The sequence below is a fragment of the Lygodium microphyllum genome, chromosome 17 (assembly GCF_053477565.2).
Source record: "Lygodium microphyllum isolate KBCC chromosome 17, Lygodium_microphyllum_v1.1.10, whole genome shotgun sequence".
In the NCBI taxonomy this organism is placed as follows: Eukaryota; Viridiplantae; Streptophyta; class Polypodiopsida; order Schizaeales; family Lygodiaceae; genus Lygodium; species Lygodium microphyllum.
The window spans coordinates 54805168-54813720 of NC_141151.1; the positions used below are offsets into that span (position 1 = coordinate 54805168).

General features: G+C 34.3%; 1 pseudogene; it reads right to left on the reverse strand.

Annotated features, from left to right (window-relative positions):
- Nucleotides 1-3522: 3522 nt before the first annotated feature.
- LOC148021901 (transcription factor TGA2.1-like) lies at nt 3523-7992 on the reverse strand (annotated as a pseudogene).
- Between the last annotated feature and the right edge of the window lie 561 nt (nt 7993-8553).

The window sequence follows — 8553 nt, forward strand, 5'->3', positions numbered from 1 at the left end:
TTTTAAAGTTTTCAAGTCTCCTTCAAGGTGCCATTCAACTAGGTATTCACCATACCCTTCGAATGAGAGTATCACACCATGTTCTTGGTGATCACGATGTTTGGAATGTGTGTGAAGAAGAGCTATAACACCTCAAATATTTCCTTAGGTGCTTTATATGTAGCAAGCCACTATAGATTGCACTCTCATTGAACATTAAAGTTCATTGGGTTGTTCTTGTCAAATTATAAGGCTCTATTAATCAAAGTGAACTAAATCTTTTTAGCTTTACTCCCTTGATGACCTCAACGTTATCCAATTTAATAACAAACTATAGCATTATTCAACATACATATTATAATACATTACCATGGCCAACTACAACTTGCATAGATCCAAGTAGTAATTGTTGAGCTCTATAAACTTGACTTGATATGCATATTTAATTCTTACCTTCAACATAAATATTATAATACATTACCATTTCCAACAACACCTTGCACAGATCCAAGTAGTAATTGTTGAGCTTTATAGACTTAACTTTATATGCATTTTTTGTCCTTACCTTCAATGTTTCCACAACAATAACATGTATGGAATCTCCTATCAACTCCAAAGCTATAGTACTAAATTAGCCTTTGAGCCTCTCTTAACTTTGAAGCTCTAGTAAGAGGTATAATTCTATTTCTCTTTAGCACATAACCAAACCCATCCTTTATACATTTGAATATTTTTTATTAAGTCCATGTGCTAATGCTGATCCTATCACAAATAAATTGTGCATCCATAGCTAAGAACTTGTTTGAGATATCTGTTAGCATGGACTCGATTGCCTTCTCCTTTGTATGGCCTTGAACTTGGGCTATTCAAAGCTTCTTCCAATGCACTTTTCTTCATTGACCTTCAAACGGTTAATCCCCCAAGCTCACCCTCACTTAGATTTTCATTTTCAGCAACCTTGCATGCCTTGATATGTCGCTTCCACTAGCCAATGTTCACAATCAATTCATAAATTGGATTTTTCTTTCATTTGTTCTCTTGTATCAACTTAGTGTTAATCTTATTTAGGTTGTCCAATTGTAGCTTTGTCTCCTTTTACAAGATACTGACGTCATGAATAGTGTTCTACATTGAGATCATCTGATTACTTTTCTAAGTTAAAATTTTCACTTGGTTGCTTTACTTATTATCTGTTGCATTTAAAGTTGATATATAGTTGACATCATGACAGCTTTTTATACAGTTTCTTGGCAAGTTGGGAATACTTTTAATATGCATTCTTTGAGTCACATAGTATAACCAAACAATCCATTTTCACCCTTAGAAAATCTATGACTTCTAAGAAAATTGGAGGTTTATTAGTTAGAGGATGATTAGGTAGATTCATCCATCAATCCACAAGTCTAGTGCTTCAATTCTATTTGCATGTATCCTTGTAGAATTTGAGGATCAACACTAGTACACTCTGTCCTTTTGAATAATGGAGCATATTCAAGCTTGGTCTCAACTTGTATCTCCTTTTCACCTATATTTATTCTATTGATTGTGGTCTAGTTATAAATATATAAATTGATTACATAGTCTAGCTCAAAAGTATATTGAGTGTGTTAAGGTACTCTACATAGATACACATAGATGTTAATGAAAATAGGAGGTTTGATGTCTATAAAGGTAGACTAGAGAGGCATAGATAGACACACTGAGATATTCATGGCATTAGGGTGCGTGATTCTATGGAGGTAGATTGGAGATGCACAAATAGATAGACAGATATGTTTATGAAAATAGGGAGTTAGATATTTGAGGAGATAGATTGGAGAGACATAGATAGACACATGAAGATATCAAAGGAAAGCAACAAGCTTAGTATATGAAGGTAGGATGGATAGGTAGATAGAGATATCAATGTAAATTAAATAGTTGAGTATAAATGAAAAGTGCACACATAGATAGACTACATACAATGGGTATTGATGATTGATTGTGAGCAATGAAGATAAACATAGTTCATTGTGTCAATGTCGATTGCATAGACATAGAGAAGAGGTCACAATAGAGCTATGAGAGAGTAGTGAAATAAAGCAAGATAGCTCAAAGAGAAGAGATTTCTAAGAGATTTTGGATTTTAGAAAATCCAAATTTACTCCAATTTTCAAATAATGTGAAAATCAACCAATATGCTTATTTTTTGACCAAAAGTTGAAATATAAAAAATCCCCAAAAATCTCAAAAGAAACTTTTGACATTTTTCTTTTCATGTTTCTTATTTAAGATGAATCACACCATATCTATTAATCATTTTACATTCAAAATCAAGCACCACATTTTTGTAAATAACTTTTTTCTAAATATAAAATATAGTTGATAAAGGGTTGTTGAATAAGGAGAGAAGAAATTAGAGCAAATCCTTTGTGGATAATCTAAATGAGACAAAATGAGCTTGCAAAAGTGGAGAGAAAAGTTGATTATTTTACTATTATTATCTTCACTTTTCCTTAAGGAGGAGAAAGTCCCATTTTTTATTTCATTTTTTTCCTAATGGATTCCCCAAGATCAAATCCAAGAATACAGGATCTCATGCTTTTGTAAAGGACCCAACCAAGCTTACTTTGTGTAGAGAAAGATCCACAAGCTCAAACTATAGAAGAGAAAGCCATGGTTGGCTTTCATGACCTCACTGCATGCTTAAGGATACTATCTAGGCAACCAATGGATTTGGTTACTAAAAAATCAAGGAGCATCTATTGTTAGGATGACCAAAATAATAATCTCAACATTGGTTATGATGCCTCTAATATCACCACCACAGCCCAAACATTTGGCTAATAACCACAATCAAACTAAAACAAAAAATAAATATTCTAATATTCTCAATCATGTGCTTTCCTCTACTAGGACAAAGCTAGATATGCCCTAGATTCAATGCTAGCTTCAAGTACCTCAAAGTCAAATCGCAACAACAAAGTGCCTTTACCACAACCAACCAAGACAAAGAATTAAAAACCCAAATCACCACCATCTATTAATACTCAAGGGTAGAAGAATAAGAGGTGGGATCCCAAGCTATCGATGATAAAAAATAATCCTCACACAACCCAAAAATTAAAGACAAGGAGTGCCAGTTGTTACGAAATTGACTTTGTCTAAGTACCATACACGATGAGAATTTTTGTTTTTTTACAACCACAACACAACCAACACTCCATCACAAATGAACAACTATGTCTCTTGTAGCATTAGTGACAACAAAAATATGCTCAATGTAGAGCATCTAACACCTAGAACAATGTTCAAAATGCAAACTTCTAAAAAATAATTGCATAAAGTTTTCATACCTCTTTGGAGTTGTTACAATACTTTGAACCTTAAGTATCTGGTTTTTGAAAATTCGATGAACTCAAACAAGTCTCCACATGCTTGTATGTGACCCTCCTCTTCTCACCTCACTTAAGAGACAAGAATAGCAATCAAGAGAAGGGCCTCTCTTCTTACTCTCACCCCTTTTTATAGGTTCTCTCTTCTCATACGCATTGTGAGTGTGTGTTAAACAATTAAAGCTTTTCTTAAAGCATCAAGCCTTTCATTACCGTATTGCTTTTTGTAAGCTTTTAGGCTTTGAAAAGCATGAGAGATTTTTAAGTCTTCATTTATATTGCTTGCTTGTAGATTATCATCTTTTTCAAACTCGTTAGAAAAAAATGGTTTGGCCCCTTGATGAATTGCAAGGATGCAATCCATTTTTTGAAGTATGTGTTGTCTAAGGTTATCGGCATGGCAAATGAAGTTCTCCAATGTCCCTAGTTTACCCATAGAGCCATGGCCCTCTGACCCATGTAGTTCACAATATTTGGAGTACCAACAAGAGACCCATTAGACATTGTATAGCTAGATTCTGCTGTGCAAAGCTTCCATCCCTTGAGACAAAGCATCCTCTACCTATTGTGAAGATTGTTGCAAGTTATATACTATGCTAATAGTTGATGTTTGATGAGTGGCTCCAGTTGAGGAATCAAAATCTTTAACAGATCGAAAGGCCAAAAACCGCATCCACATGAAGCAGTGCTCTGCTAGTGTCTTCTACATAGCAGAAAAAATATGGAAAACATAAGCTTTAACAACACTACCCTTCACATGAAAGGCTCATCAAAATGGGTTATACCATGTTCCACAAGAAGGTGCAGATCTCTATTTGTCACATGAGTAGCTAAAATAGACCTTAGCTCATAGATATGACAATCCTGCTCCTCCATCCAGCAAGCATAATCCATATCGAATGCTACAATACCTGGATGACTATGATCTCCTAAAAGATCCTCCAAGATAAAAGCCCTATTGTCGTGGTGTCCAATGACCCAACATCAATTAGTGTGAGTATATCAGAAATGCCCAAATTTACTATCATGTTCTTCTCTTAACAAAGGCAGTTGCAACATTGATGTTGTCCACAAATGACCCATACACAATGATATTTATTGGTTCAATGATAGTCATATTTATCATCTTTCCAACTAATGCCACAATGTCCATTACTCCATTAACTTAAAAATTGCAACTACACTACCTTTTTCCACACTAAATAACGATACTTCATCAAGAAGCCCCATGACTTCACTATGAAGTATATGATCTTCCTTTAATCTTTGTCATCATGCATTATCATCAAGACTTCAATTCCCTTTATGTAGCATCGCCAACTTTTCCATGATATCAGTAGCAAGCCACCCCCCCAAGATCAATAAAATTAGGTTCATTGATACCCTTTTCCCATGCTAGTTCTCAAGAAAATGGAAACTTCCTCACTCTTGAGCCTTCCAAAACTTTTTGTTTTCTTCATATATACATGCCTTACCATGCAATGTATCTTAACAATAATATGTTGTTGAAGATGAACTTTGTGCTCCATAATACATGATTTGAGAAGAAATGCAAAATTGGATTCATGCTATGCAATGATACAAGCAATGCTCCACACGATAAAAAAATAGTGCCTAGCCTATCTACATATGCCCATGTGTCATGTAAGATGCAAACATAATTCCTTGGTTACTTTAGATCCTCAACCTTACCTCTTATCACTCTACAAAGAAAAAATATTGTTGAACTCTCCTCCACCCTCCCAAAATCTCATAGTTCCTCAAAAAAATAATGGTAAGATGTTGATCAAGAAAACAACCCATCTCACAACTCAAGGAGTCCTTCACGATCCTCAAAACTCACTCAACCACCTTTCCACTCATCCAACAATTCCTAGTTTGGTGATAAAAATCCCAACTCTCGTGCATGCAAAGAACAATGTGTATAGAATGAAAAGTGCTCTCTCAAGTGCACATGCATCTAAGATTTACTACATGTAGCTGCAACGGGCATCATGCCATGCTAGTGCTCAATGATGGCACAAAATGTGCATCAACCCAACCCTTGGCATGGTAGTAATTGATAAAATGAGGAGACGACGCTTGAGTGCAATGCATTGGACAAGTGCAATGTGAAGTGCTTGTGAACTCATAATCCTTGTGATGTGTAGGAGTATCGGCAAGAAAATACACGTGTTTCAGGATGTCCATCATATATTATCAAAGTCTTGCTCCAATCTTTCCAGAAAAACACTAATCTCAACCAAGTCTATTAAGTTTCCAAACTTAAAAAATCCAAAAAAAATGACAAAAATAATACATGAACTAGAAAAATACAAAAAATCCGACTATAAAACATCAAAACAAACAATCACACACAATAACTAAACTATAAAAAACCTACCTAAAGTTTTTCTAGGGGGTTTTCAGTTTACATGAAAGTGCTTGATATATTGCCCTCCCCCTAGTATGCAAGCATTCATGCGTAGGAGTTTCTTTCATAAAATGATGCTACATCTATCATCCATTTTGTTTCCTTATTCTGTTGTTCTATGCGTTTTTGTTGTGACCACTCATCTAGTTGACTTGTCATCATCCTTGAGACATGTTTAGTCTGTATCCATTGATTCTTTGTTTATGCGCCTTTCCATCTTAAGCTTCTAATGCTTGCACAAATCCTATTTTTATAAGTTTATGTGACCTTACATGGTCCTTCCCATTTCGTTTGAAATTTCTTTTGGAAAGTATAATCCAACTTGCTAGTATATCTCAAAACCAAATCCCTTTTTTTGTATTTGTATTTTTGATTTTTTTATTAATTTATTGAAGATTTATTTCTTGGCTTCTTCATAATGATCATATGCCTCTTGTTTGTTCAATCGTGCTTCTTGTAATTGCAACAATCTCCCTATGAGATAATTTTTGTCCTCATCCTCACTCAATTTTTAAAACATCCTTAAAGTCAATATTTCCACTTCAATAGGTAATACAGCTTCTCTTTCATAAACCATTTTAAATGGAGAAAACCCTGTACTCTCTTTCCTAGACGAATGGTAAGCCCACAAAGCACTTGGTAACTCAATGTCCCATGTTTGAGGATGGTCTTTTGTCATTTTTGATAACATTCTTATTAACTCACAATTGAATCACTCATTTAGACCATTACACTGGGGATAATATGGGGGAAGAAAACCTATTTGTTATCTTCACTTTCTCACAAAGATAATCAATTAGTTCTTCTTTAAAACCCGGTCCCTATTAGATAGAATCTCTAAAGGTGTCCCAAATTTACAGCATATGTGTTCACATATGAATTTTCCTACATTTATGGCTTTGATTGTTTTGATAGCTTTAGCTCCTGCCCAATGAGAAAGATAATCAACATCAGTCGAAATGTATATCGTTCCTCTTGATTTATGCAGTAATGGACTGATTGCATCTATTTTCCATTTTTCAAAAATGTCATAAGTAAGAATTGTTTTTCTTGCTTCTGTTTTTAACATTTTCTTACTCATTCTACATTCATGACATGATTTATATCAATGATTTACATATTTATAAACTCTTGGCCACATATATCCTTTAATTAATTTTTTAAAAGAGTTATTTTGTAGGAATATTGTCCTCCACATGCTCCTTCATGATTTGATTCAAGAATATGATATATATTCTCCTTCCAAGGTACTCTTCTCAAAATCAAATCCACTCCCTTGGCATAAAGAACATCATTCACTAACTTATATCTTCCAACTCTTCTCAAAATCTATATTTCTTGTCTTTGGGAGCACTAACGGTACTTTCCTAGTTAAGAGAAATTCTTCTTCCAATTCAAGGGTTTCTCTTCCTTTGTACAAAGGAAGATTTGCTTTCATAGCAAATACTTGAAAAATTGCTTCTTGAGCTACATTATGAGCTTCTTGATTCTCTTTCTTGGATATATGTTTCAAACTCAAAGTCTCAAAATGATTTAAATCTCTTCAAATTTTGCTAAACATTCTCTTAAGTTTGGGATTCTTAATTTGCCAAACTCCAAGGATTTGCTTCACTAGTAGTAGAACATCTCCTATAATCCTCCATTCTTGAGTTCCCATTCTTCTACAAAGTAAGATAGCTACTTGCAAGGTTACATATTCAGCATCATTATTACTAGTTGCCTCAAGTTTAGCAGTTTCTTTCCTTATAAAATTTCCATGTGGATCATAAACTACAATCCCTCATGATGTTGGGCTTGATGTGCTTTTCAATATGATCCATCAAAGTACATTAAAAATGAGTTTTCAATTTTTGGTTTCACTTACTCTTTGTCTCCAAATTTTCCTTTTAGCAAGAATGAACTTCCCTAGTGAGTCAAAGGATCTCCTATTGTAGCCCGAGTTGAATCCTCAACTTGAAATTTATATTGAAATTTCTCAAGCTCAATAATCTATTTTATAGCTCTCCTCAAAAGATTTGAGTTATTCACTAATTGTGTGGCAATAGTGTATAGCTTATCATAATTGTAAAGGGTTTTGGTAGTAAATACCTCCTAAACTTTCTGCAAAGAAAATATTGCACTAATCATTACTAATTCAATTTTAGTATATGTTCTTTCTATTTGCATCTTCACTCGACTTGCAAAATCGATAGGTCTCACATACTGACAATTCTTTCCTTGTTGCATAAGGATTGCTCCAATAGCATCTTCTCCTATTGATGGATTTACAAACAATTCCCTCTCCCAATCAGGTGCTTGGAGCGATGATGCATGACCTATACTTGTTAAAACACTTCCTCAATCTCTACTACTATCCATCTAAATGATCTGCAATGGATAGAGCAACTGAGACAGCAAAGGTATGAATCTTGATAGATATCTTACCTTATGAATGAAAGTCATAAGCTCTTTTGTATTTGCAGAGGTGATAGTAAAGTAAAAATAGCTTTCGCATTTTTAGGATTAGGCTTAATTCCATTTTTCAAAAAACCACATGACCAAGAAGCTTCACTTTTGGTTGAGCTATCTTGCAATTTTCTAGATTTAATTGACAACCATAACTGTCCTTTCTTTCAAACACTTTGCCAAGTTTTTCGTAGTGTTCAAGTCTTGTACTATGTACGCAAACATCATCAATGAAATCTCTCATAAACTTCCCTAGAAAAGGAGCTAACACTTTGTTTACCCTCCCTTGATACCAAGCCGATCCATTACTAAGTGCAAAAGGTAAAACTCTATAACAAAAAC